Raw genomic sequence first — 12,672 nt, 5'->3', positions numbered from 1 at the left:
CAGTCTGGCTATCAGCGGCCATCACAGGAGTGAAGCAGAGGATGGAAGACCTCTCTCTCTCTTTGCCTTTGCCTCTCTGTAACTCTGCCTTTCAAATAAATAAATCTTAAAAAATTAAACTGTACACAGAGTAAAATTTTTAAATTGTTGTCAAGGTTCTGGAAAACCAGCTTATAATTTTATGTATTTATATATTAAAGTCAGTGTTTTTAAAAAATTATTTTACTTATTTGAAAGGCAGATTAGAGAGAAAGAAGGAGGGAGGGGAGAGAGGGATATATATATATATATATATATATATATATATATATATATATCTTCCATCTGCTAGTTCACTTCCCAAACAGCCACAATGGCACAATGGCCAGGGCTGCGCCAGGGCTGGGCCAGGCCAAAGCCAGAAGCCAGAAGCTTCATCTAAGTCTGCCACATGGGTTCAGGGGCCCAAGAACCTGGGCCATTTTTCACTGATTTCCCAGGCACATTACCAGGGAGCTGGATAGGAAGTGGAGCAGCCAGGACTTGAACCAGCACCCATATGGGATGCTGGCACTGCAGGAGGTGGCTTAACTGGCTGTGCCACAATGCTGGCCCCTATAGTCATTTATTTTCATTTTATGTGAAAGGCAGAGAGAGAGAGAGAAAAACTTCTTCCAACCACTGGTTCCTTCTCCAAATGCCTGTGACAGCCAGAGTTGGGCCAGGCTGTAGCCAGGAATCTGGAAATCAGTCCAGATCTCCTGTGCGGGTGGCAGGACCCCAGTTACCTCAGCCAGCACCAGCTGCAGGAGCAGGAAGCAGGACTGGACTCAAACCCAGGCATTCCATTATTTGCTGTGGGCCTCCCAAGCAGTGTCGTAACTGCTGCACAACTCCTGCCCTGGTTATAGTATGTTACTGAGAAATTTATTTCGGAGGCAGTGAGGAAGAGAAGAGGAGAGCCACATAAGACAAAGAGCTCCCATCTGCTCTTACTCCTCAAATGCTACAATAGCCAGACTGGCAAGCCTGGGTCAAAGCTGTTAGCCTGGAATCCACGTGAGTGGCAAGGACCCTGTCACTTGAGCATAGCTATTGTCTTCCAGGGAGTGTATGATCCAGAAGCTGGCATAAGGAGCAGAACTGAGACTTGAACATAGACACTCCCATATGGGATGTGAGCATCCTAACGAAGGCTTACACTGCTAGGCCAAATGCCCATCCCCAGATAACAGGGCATATAAATTACAGGTTTTTTAAAGAAATATTTATTTATTTGAAAGGCAGAGTTAGAGAGAGAGAGAGAGAGAGAGAGAGAGAGAGAGAGAGAAAGGGAGAAATAGGGAGAAAAAGAGAGGTCTTCCATCTGCTGATTCACTTCCCAAATGGCTGCAACAGCCAGAGCTGGGTCCATCTGAAGCCAAGAACCAGGAGCTTCTCTGGGTCTCCCACGTGGGTGCAAAGCACTTGGGCTGTCTTCACTGCTTTCTGAGGGGAAAATCAGGGAGCTGGATCAGAAGTGGAGCAACTGATACTCAAACCGGCACCCATATGATATGTGCTGGCAACACAGGTGATAGCTTTACCCTCTATGCCACAGTGTGGCCCCTACATTAATTTTCTGTTCATAAAACTGTTCATTTTTCTTTATAAATAACTCCAGGACATTGCGGCCAATCTGCAGAAGTTTTTATACATTAATAAAACAGAGAAATTAAACTGCACAAAACTAGTAAGTATATCAAAAGTTTTGCAAAGATTAAATAAATGCTCTCTTGCAACCCTAATTGTATCATCTGGGGCAACTACTCTTTTTGGAAAACTTTATGGAGAGGGTTCAGCAAGATTTCCATGGGTGCAATGTTGTTTTGCCAAAACTTATATAGGGTACGTGATATTGGGTGCTCTCTAGAATTTGTGTGCAGCCAAGGTTTGTAACACCTTTTCAGTAACACGTTAGCTGCCCTTGCTGAAGCAATCAGCAGGAACTCACTGCTTAGATCAGTGCCACCCAATGCAGTATGAATAAAATATGAGCTGCAGTTTTAAGATTTTCTAACTTTCACATTAAAAAAGAAGCAGGTAAAATTAATTTTAATGTTTTTTATTGATCCAAACTACCCAAAATATTGCATTTCAACAAACCAATAATACAAAGTATTAATATGTTATTCTTTTAATACTAAGTCTTCAAAATCCAGCACATCTCAGTTCTGACAAGCCACATTTCTAGTGGGCAGTAGCCATATGGACCTGTGGCTACCACACTGAGCAGTGCAGACTTAATTAACTTCTGCATTAACCACTCCTCAACGTGACAGGGTGAGAAAGTGAAGATTCTGGGACTTCTCACCCCCACAGTTGCTCACTCAGAGTTTTTAAAATGAATTTTATTTTTTAGAGCAGTTATAAACTTACAGGAAAAGTGGGCGCAGGGGCCGGCGCTGTGGCGCTGGTTAAAACCCTGGCCTGCAGCACTGGCATCCCATATGGGCACTGGTTCGAGTCCCAGCTACTCCACTTCTGATTCAGCTCCCTACTAGTGTGCTTGAGAAGGCAGTGGAGGATGGCCCAAGTCCTTGGGTCTCTGCACCCTCGTGGGAAACCCGGAAGAAGCTCTTGACTCCTGGCTTTGAATTGGCTCAGCTTTGGCCATTGTGGTCATTTGGGGAATGAACAAGTAGATGGAAGACCTCTCTCTCTCTGTCTCTACTTCTCTCTGTAACTCATGTCTTTCAAATAAATAAAATAAGTCTTTAAAAAAAACCCAAACAGGTGCAAAATACAGAGCATTCTGCTGCACTCCCTGCCTGCTGCCTCACACAGTTGCCCCACTACAAACATCCCATACCACAATGATACATTTATCACAATCAGTGAACCTACATTAGCAGGTCGTTATCATTTAGGGTTCATAGCTTACAGTAGGGTTGGCTTTGGTGTTTACCTCCTATGGGTTTTGACAAATGTGTGATGATAATTATTCATTAGTTTTTTTCTTTCTATTTTTTTTTAAATTTATTTATTTGGCAGAGTTAGACAGTGAGAGAGAGAGAGACAGAGAGAAAGGTCTTCCCTCCATTGGTTCACCCCCCAAATGGCCGCCACAGCCGGAGCTAAGCCAATCAGAAGCCAGGAGCCAGGTGCTTCCTCCTGGTCTCCCATGAAGGTGCAGGGGCCCAAGCACCTGGGCCATCATCCATTGCCTTCCTGGGCCACAGCAGAGAGCTGGACTGGAAGAGGAGCAACCGGGATTAGAACCCGGCACCCATATGGGATGCCAGTGCCACAGGAGGAGGATTAACCAAGTGAGCCACGGCGCTGGCCCCTCATTAGTTTCTTATATCATAGTTTCACTGCCCTAAAAAATTTCCTGTGCTCTGCCTATCAGGCTTCCCTTTCCCTCAAGAGCTGGAAATCACTGATCTTTTCACTGTCTCCAGTTTTTCCTTTTCCAGGATGCCAAGTAGCTGGAATCATAGAAGATGACGTTTGGGGCTGGCATCATAGCGTTCTGGGTTAAGCTGCAGCCTGCAACTTGGCATCCCATATGAGCACCGCTAAGTCCTGGCGCTCCACTTCCGATCCAGGTCCCTGCTAATGGCCTTGGAAAAGCAGCAGAAGATGGCCCAAGTGCTTAAGCCTTTGCCATCCACGTGTGACACCCAGATGAAACTTCGGCTTGGCCCAGTTCTAACCATTGCAGCAATTTAGGTAGTGAACCAACAAACAGAAGATCTTGCTCTCTGTCTCTCACTCTCTCATTGTAACTCTGCCTTTCAAATGAATAAATAAATCTTTAAAAAGTAAATAAATATGTTTTAAGAAATAAGATTCAGAAAAAAGAACATGATGTATATGCAGCCTTGTATGAATTTAAGTTTCCCCAATATTTCTTCTTTTATTTTATTTTTTAAGAAAGATTTATTTTATTTATTTGAAAGGCAGAATTCAGAGAGAGAGGGATAGATGATAGATAGATAGATAGATAGATAGATAGATAGATAGATAGATAGATATAGAGATCTTCTATCTACTCGTTCATTCCCCAAATGGCCACAATGGCCAGAACTGGACCAGGCCAAAGCCAGGAACCTCTTCCAGGTCTCTCATGTGGGGGCAGGGGCCCATCCTCTGCTGCCTTCCCAGGCATACCAGCAGGGAGCTGGATTGGAAGCAGAACAGGCAGGATTCAAATTGGTGCCCACATGGGATGCCAGGGCTACAGGCCGCATCTCAAACCCTCATGGCACAGTGCCAGCCCCTCCCCAATCTCTTTCTTTCACATCTTAATAGTTCTTTGTTGTTGTTGTTGTTGTTGACAGGCAGAGTGGATAGTGAGAGAGAGAGACAGAGAGAAAGGTCTTCCTTTGCCGTTGGTTCACCCTCCAATGGCCGCCATGGCCGGCACACTGTGGCCGGCCCACCATGCTGATCCAAAGGCAGGAGCCAGGTGCTTTTCCTGGTCTCCCATGGGGTGCAGGGCCCAAGCACTTGGGCCATCCTCCACTGCACTCCCGGGCCACAGCAGAGATCTGGCCTGGAAGAGGGGCAACCGGGACAGAATCCGGCGCCCCGACCGGGACTAGAACCTGGTGTGCCGGCGCCGCTAGGTGGAGGATTAGCCTATTGAGCCGCGGCGCCGGCCAGTTCATTTGTTTTTAATGCTGAGTGCTACCCCACTGTGTGGATGTGCCAGAGTTTACTTATCCTTTAGCTACTGAAGGATGTCATGATTGCTTTCAGGCTCTGGAAATCAAGACTACAGCTGCTGTCATTCCGGGGCCCTGGCCGCAGTTTCCACAGGGTCCCAGCATGCACCCCAGCTGTCTGGAACATTTCAGTTTGATGACCAGCCTGCATCCTGCTGCTGCAAGCCTCTCACCCGGCCACTGATGAGTGGGTCCTGCTTTTCACCAGCCCAGCCCCCCGCGGAGCTGTTTGAGCTTACTTCTGACTTCCCTGTGTAACAGGAACTCCATGCCAGGCTGCTGTTGATTGATTCCTGGTCAAATCAATCACATTCAGGCTCTGCCAACTCCCTGATCGGTTCAAGTAGAATACCTCATTAGTGTACAACTCAACCAATCAGGTGAACGAAATGGTCTGGAAGCCGTGAACTATTGACTTGCCTTTTTTTTTTTTTTGACAGGCAGAGAGGCCGTTGGTTCACCCTCCAGTGGCCGCCACGGCCAGTGCGCTACGGCCGGCGCGCTGCGGCCAGCGCACCGTGCTGATCCGATGGCAGGAGCCAGGTGCTTCTCCTGGTCTCCCATGCACAAGCACTTGGGCCATCCTCCACTGCACTCCTGGGCTACAGCAGAGAGCTGGCCTGGAAAGGGGGCAACCGGGACAGACTCCGGCACCCCGACCAGGACTAGAACCCGGTGTGCTGACGCCACAAGGCGGAGGATTAGCCTAGTGAGCCGCGGCCTGAACGTCTTTCTTTAGACGTACATAAAAATCCCAAGTCAGGCAGTTCTCGCTGGCAGCCCCTTTCTGGGCAGCTCCTGCCCGCTGCCAGGAGCTCTCTGCTGCTTTCAGTACATTTCCTTTGCATCGCTCACTCTGCGTGCCTCATTCTTCGTGGTCATGAGACAGAGAACCCAGTGGAGAAGAGGAGCTGTAACACAGAAGACGGCAACATAAAAGAGCTGCGGCTCGGAGAGCTGAAACCAAAGGAGCCAGGCCATCTCTAAAGAATCCAGCGGGAAGAATCTGCCACATGTCCTGGGGATGAGCGATTGGAGGGGCAGGTTCTGCCTGCGACGCTGTAGGCACCCACCTGCAGGTTTTGTGGGGACAGATGCTGAATGTACGCTAAGAGCATGTCTGGTAACTGCCCAGCTCTTCCAGGGGCCTGCACCGCTCCACACTCCCAGCTGCACGGAACGCGAGCTCCCGCTGCCGCATGTCTGCACCAGCATTTGTGGTTGTCCACGTACTGGGTTTTGGCCTTCGCAACCAAGTGTGTAGGATGTGGGCAGAAAAAAAAGGGGCACTGGGACCAGGCCAAGAATCTGAAACAGCTTGCAAGAACATACCCTCCAGAGGGTGTTTTTCAGTCCATGTTCCAGGAAAGCAACATTGTACTCAGACTAGGCCAAAGCGTCCCAAGAAAGGCTGGCTTATCACAGCAAAAATCCAGCTTTGGTGAAGTTATTTATTTATTTATTATTATTATTATTATTATTTGAAAGAGAGTTACAGAAGGAGGGAGAGAAAGAGAGACAGAGAGAGGCCTTCTATCTACTGGTTCACTCCCCAAATGGCCGCAATGGCCAGAGCTTAGCTGATCCGAAGGCAGGAACCAGGAGCTTCCTCCAGGTCTCCCACATGGGTTTAGGGCCCCAAGGACATGGGCCATCTTCTACTGCTTTCCCAAGTGCATTAGCAGGGAGCTAAATTGGAAGTGGAGCATCCAGGACTCAAACCACACCCATATGGGATGCTGGAGCTGCAGACGGGGGCTTTAACCAGCTGTGCCACAGTGCCAGCTCTTAGGGAAGATCTTTTTTTTAAAAAAAAAGATTTATTTATTTTTATTTCAAAGGCAGAGTTACAGAGAGCAGAGGCAGAGAGAGAGGTCTTCCATCCACTGTTTCACTCCCTGGATGGCCACGATGGCCGGAGCTGCGCCAATCCAAAGCCAGGAGCTTCTTCTGGGTCTCCCACGTGGGTGCAGGGCCCCAAGGACTTGGGCCATCTTCTCCTGCTTTCCCAGGCCGTAGCAGAGAGCTGGATCCAAAGTGGAGCAGCCAGAACTCAAACCAGCACCCATAAGGAATGTTGGCACTGCAGGAGGTGGCTTTACCTGTTACTCCACAGCGCCAACCTTTAGTGAAGATTTTTTTTAAACATACAAAATGTGTTGCTTTGTAGGTCTTTTTGTTTTAAAGATTTATTTTATTTATTTGAAAGGCAAAGTTACAGAGAGAGGGAGAGATAGAAAGAGATCTTCCATCCACTGGTTCACTCCCCAAATGGCTGCAATGGCTAGGGCTGGACCAGGCTGAAGCCAGGAACTTCATCTAGGTCTCCCACATGGATGCAGGCGCCCAAGCACATGGGCAGCCCTTCGCTGCTTTCCCAGGCACATTAGCAGGGAACTGGATTGGAAGTGGAGCAGGCGGGACTCAATCCAGCGCCTCTATGGGATGCTGGCCTTGCAGACTTTACACCACGACGCCGGCCCCATTTTGTACATCTTGAATACTGCCCTAACTCTTGCTGTAACAGTCCTCACAAACTGCTTCCCCAGGAGGCAGTGTCTTTTCTTCTCTTTCCTTTTGGAGAACCTTATCTTTTCAATGCCTCCTTCACTTGTCTCAAGTGAACAACAACTTTCCTCTGAGGAGCTCCCACTTGAGCTGATTGTGTTGTCGGGCAGGCCTGCCTACTGCCTGTTGTCAGAAAACACTGAGGTCATCTTCTGAGAGAAGATTTACGATGATTGCAGGCTTGCAAGGAGAAGGGGCAACTATCAAAGCCCAAGTCGATCTCCCCATTCAGAGAGCGGTTGGGGAGTTTTTGGAGCTGGAGTAAGTGGGGCACACTTGCGTGCAAGTGGGTGGCAGAAGATGGGAGGTCTGGACAAAAAGTGCGAAGGTGCCTCTCCCTAAGCTGAGTGTTTGAAGCTGGCTGCTGACGCGTCATAGGCGGTTTGTCATTTACCATGTGACGGTCCACAAGGTGACACTCTGGTCACTCTGAGTTGATCTGCGCAGGCTCCAGTTACAATGTTGCTGCAGCCAGTTCTGTCTGGTTTTGCCAGGGACCCCAAAAAGACAGCTCAGCAGATTTTTAGCAACACAACTATTATGGGAATCAAGTTACTGTCCAGCAGGCAGGCAAATGACTGTTGTGGCCTGTTAGTATGTTAGAGAGCTAAGGGAAGCCGTTAAGAGAAGAGGGCATTTTGTGTTGTCTACAGTTTCATTTATTCAGGTGGTACCACAAGTGACAGACCCATTGTGCCTGCTAGCAATTCTTTTTTATTTAATTAAAAAACGTATTTATTTGAGAGAGAAAGAGAGAGCCCATCTGCTGGTTCATTCCCCAAATGCCTGCAAAGGCTGCAGGCAGGGCATAAAATCCAGTAGCTGGGAACTCAGTCCGGGTCTCCCACATAGATACCAGGAACCCAACTACTTGAGCCTCCACTGCTGCCTCCCAGGTCTGCGTTAGCAGGAAGCTGGAACCAGGAGCCAGGAGCAGTTCTTGAGTCTAGGCACCGCGATGGGGGCACAGACGTCCTATCCAGTAGCTAAAGCTAGCCCGAATGCCCACCCATACAGTTCTAATGCACGTGTAGTGGTAACTCATTTTCTTTTTAGTTTGCAATTTCCTTTATTATGTATCATACTGAACATCCTTTCATATGTTTATTCCTCATGCATTTATTTTCTGCATATTTATATCTGCTCAGATCTTTGGCCTTATAAAGAATGTGATGCTTTGTTTTCCTATTGTTAAGTTTTTAAAGTTCTCTGTATATTTTGAATATCAGTCCTTTTTCAGATTTTTTCTTTCAAATATTTTCTCCCAGTCTGTGGCCTGTCTTTTTGATGCAGGCGTGGAGGCAGCTAGCAAGGGGGAGCTGAGGTCATCAGTCCCTCATCACAGCCTCAGACACTGATACTTGGCAGCCCTGCCCGCAGTGCCCAAATATGGCTCGGTGCCCCTGCAGTGGAAAACCTCAGCTTCCACACAATTAACACAGGAACTAGCACCAGCCAAAGACAAACCATGTGGCTGCATCCCCACAGTGACCTGTAGCTCATTAGAACATTATTATAATAAAATAACCATGGCCGACACACCTGCTCCCAGCACACACCTGACAGCATGGCATTTCTTAGTTTTCCAAAGACCTGGAAAAGTAGTGGAAGATGGCCCAGGTGCTTGGGCCCCTGCACCCGCATGGGAGACCCAGAAGAAGCTCCTGGATCCTGGTTGCAGCCTTGCCCAGCTCTGGCCTGTGGCTATTTGGGGAATGAACCAGCAGATAAAAGATCTCTCTCTCTCTTTCTACCTTTCAAATAAATAAATAAATACTTAGAATATTCATAAAATAATCTGTGGGGATTTTTATTTTGATTGTTTTGACTTTATAGATTAATTGGGAATAACCAACATCTTGACAATATTGAGTCTTCCTATGCATGAACCTGAAATATCTCTTCTTTGTTTTTTTTTTTTTTTAAAGATTTATTTATCTATTTGAAAGGCGGAATTACAGAGAGAGGGAGAGACAGAGAGATCTTCCTTCTGCTGGTTCACTCCTCAAATGGCTACAATGGCCAGAGCTTGGCCAAGCTGAAGCCAAGAACCAGGAATTGCATCTTGGTCTCCCTTGTGGGCGCAGGGCCCAAGGACTTGGGCCAGCCTCTGCTGCTTTCTCAGGTGTATTAGCGGGGAGCTGGATTGGAAGTGAGGTAGCCAGGGCTTGAACCTGGATGGAAATCTTGGCTCCTGGAATCAGCCTGGCTCCGCCCTGGATATTGTAGCCATTTGGGGAGTACATCAGTGAAGAGAAGATGTCTGTCTGTCTGTCTCTCTCTCTCTCTTACTCTACTTTTCAAATAAATAAAATAAATCTTGAAAAAATGGAAAATAAAAAATTTGTGGGCAGAGTTATTAAAAGTATTATTTATCATCCTCTTAATGTCCTTGAGCTCTGTCAAGATGTTCTCACTTTAATTTATGATATTAGTATTTTGTGTCTTTGCTTTTTTAATTAGTTAGCATGGCTTAAGATTTATAGATTTTCTGTTCTTCTCAAAGAGCCAAATTTTAGTTTTGTTGATTTTCCCTTTTGATTTCCTTTTTGTTTCAATGATTTATGCTCCAATTTTTGTGACTTCTTTTCATCTGATTACTTTGAATTCAATTTGATCTTTTTCTGGATACCTAAGGAGGAAGCTTGAACAATTTCAGCTGTTTCTTCTTTCCTAATGTGTGCATTCAATATAAATTTTTCTTTAAGGTAGTTTCTGCTCTGCCTCACAAATTTTGATGTTACACTTTAATTTTCACTTAGTTCAGAGTATTTCTCAATTTCACTTGAAATTTCTACTCTGTGTTATTTAGAAGTCTCCCGTTTATTCCCTATGTACTTTGGAATCTTCAGTATCTCTGTTACTGATTTCTAATTTACTTCCATGTGATCCGAGAGCATAGATTACATGATTTCTATTATTTAAATTTGCCAAGGTGTGTTTTATGCCTTTGTCTTGGTCAATGTTCATGTGAACTTGAGGAGAATGTGTATTCTGTTGTTTGACAAAGTAGTCCGTACCTGGCAACTCTCTCCAGCTGATGGATGGCACTATTGAGTTTATCTACATCTTTGCCGATTTCCTGTGTGTGGGACCCACCCATTTCTGAGAGAGGGGCACTGAAGTCTCCTATTATAATAATTCATTCCATCTTCCCTGTGACGCTATTGGTTTTTGCTTCACATATTTGCTGCTATTGTTAGACACATATGAGAGGGCTTCCAAAACTTTCTAGAAAAGCTGAACTGACTTCAAAAAATTTTGAAGTCCTGGCATATGAGAGGTCTTAAAAATTTGTGGAAAATATATATCATGAAAAAATTATGCATGGATTTCAAAATTTTTTGCAATTTTGCAATTACCTTTAATTCCACATTCTACACTTTTTGAAGTGCTCTCATACATATTGAAGACTGCTGTCTTCTTGGAGAATTGACCCCTTTTTTCATGCTGTGATGTCCCTCTTCTCCTTGATAATTTTTCTTTTTTTAAAATCTTTTTTTTAATATTTATTTATTTATTTGAAAGTCAGAGTTACACAGAGAGAGAGAAAGAGAGAGAGAGAGGTCTTCCATCCATTGGTTCACTCCCCAGCTGGCCGAAACAGCTGGAACTGTGCTGATCTGAGGCCAGGAGTCAGGAGCTTCTTCCAGGAGTCCAACACGGGGGCCCAAGCACTTGGGCCATCCTCCACTACTTCCCCAGGCCACAGCAGAGAGCTGGATCGGAAGTGGAGCAGCCAGGACTCGAACTGGCACCCATATGGGATGCTGCACTGTGGGCGGCGGCTTTCCACACTATGCCACGGCACTGGCCCCAGATAATTTTTCTTTTTTTTTTTTTATAAATATTTTTTTTTTTATTTATTTTTTTTTTGACAGGCAGAGTGGACAGTGAGAGAGAGAGACAGAGAGAAAGGTCTTCCTTTGCCGTTGGTTCACCCTCCAATGGCCGCCGCGGCCGGCGCGCTGCGGCCGGCGCACCGCGCTGATCCGATGGCAGGAGCCAGGAGCCAGGTGCTTTTCCTGGTCTCCCATGGGGTGCAGGGCCCAAGCACCTGGGCCATCCTCCACTGCACTCCCTGGCCACAGCAGAGGGCTGGCCTGGAAGAGGGGCAACCGGGACAGAATCCGGCGCCCCGACCGGGACTAGAACCCGGTGTGCCGGCGCCGCTAGGCGGAGGATTAGCCTAGTGAGCCGCGGCGCCGGCCAAGATAATTTTTCTTACTCTAAAGCAGGGGTGGGGAAGCTTTATTTCTGCCAAGGATATTTATAACATAATTCATGGACCATACCAAATTATCAGCTTAAAAATTATCCTGCTATAGATCTATTGAATTTCAAGTTCTGCCTGTAGCTGCCTTGGCAGGGCCGGACCAATGAGTTGTGGGCCTTAGATGGGCTGTGGGCCAGATGTTCCCCACCCTTGCAAGTATGCCCTCTATGAAATTAATTTAGATATTCTAAGTTTCTTTTTTTTAAATTTTTGTTTATTTTTGCTTATTTGAAAGGCACACACACACACACACACAGATTTTCCATCTGCTGGCTCACTCCCCAGATGCCCACAACAGCCAGGACTGGGCTGGGCTGAAACCAGGAGCCCAGAGCTCCATCCAGGTCTTCCACAAGTACTTGAATCGTCACCTGCTGCCTCCCCAGGATGTACATCAGGAGGAACCATAGCTGAAGCAGAGGAGCCAGGAATCAAATCAGACACTCCAGTATGGGATGCAAGCACCCCAGAGGTAACCGCTGACCAATGCTCTCTCCTCTGGGCTGCGTTTGGTTCATGTTAATGTATATTTTCCTCCTTTCATTTACTTTGGTTGTCATTGTTGTTGTAGATGAATTAGCCCTTGTGTATAACAGGCTACAGGATGGTGCCTCCACCGGCCCTTCAGTTCCTTCAGTCTCTGACTGCAGACTTTGCTGTGATGGCAGAAGTGGTGCTGTGTGTCCAGGCACCACCAGCTATTGTTTTCATGAGAGCCACAGTGCCAGATCCCCACGGCACGTCTCTTCAGCTCGGTATTGCCACAGAAGGAGCAGGAGTACTTGGCAAGCTGGCTGATTTCAAGTTTCTTCACCACTTTCTGGAGAGAGGCGCCACAGCGGGGTCCCATATTTACCAACAACCCCGACCTTCTCAGTGCATTTAACCATATCGCCGCCCCCTCGATCAGAGCCCAGAGAGCTCCTTCATTTACCTTCAATCTATATGTGAATTTTTAGTGGGTTTCTAATAGACAAAATAGAACTAGATCTTGTTTCTTGACCCACTTTGACAATCTATATGTTTTAATTTGTGGTAGACTGCTGAAATGTATAGCAGTTATTTAAGTAGTTATATTACTATCTACTATATTTGTTTCAGTTTTCTATCCATTGCTCTTGTTTTTTGTTTCCTCCC

At 46.4% G+C, this 12,672-nt stretch overlaps 1 pseudogene; it reads right to left on the bottom strand.

Moving 5' to 3' along the window:
• Positions 1 to 11,648: 11,648 nt before the first annotated feature.
• On the bottom strand, positions 11,649 to 12,425 carry LOC149125574 (large ribosomal subunit protein eL43 pseudogene; annotated as a pseudogene).
• Positions 12,426 to 12,672: the final 247 nt, after the last annotated feature.

Source organism: Oryctolagus cuniculus, chromosome 7, assembly GCF_051225735.1.
Source record: "Oryctolagus cuniculus isolate XC-2025 breed Fujian yellow rabbit chromosome 7, ASM5122573v1, whole genome shotgun sequence".
NCBI classification, from domain to species: Eukaryota; Metazoa; Chordata; class Mammalia; order Lagomorpha; family Leporidae; genus Oryctolagus; species Oryctolagus cuniculus.
Note: the sequence above shows the minus strand (reverse complement) of the source record. Positions and strands in the feature narration are given on the sequence as shown.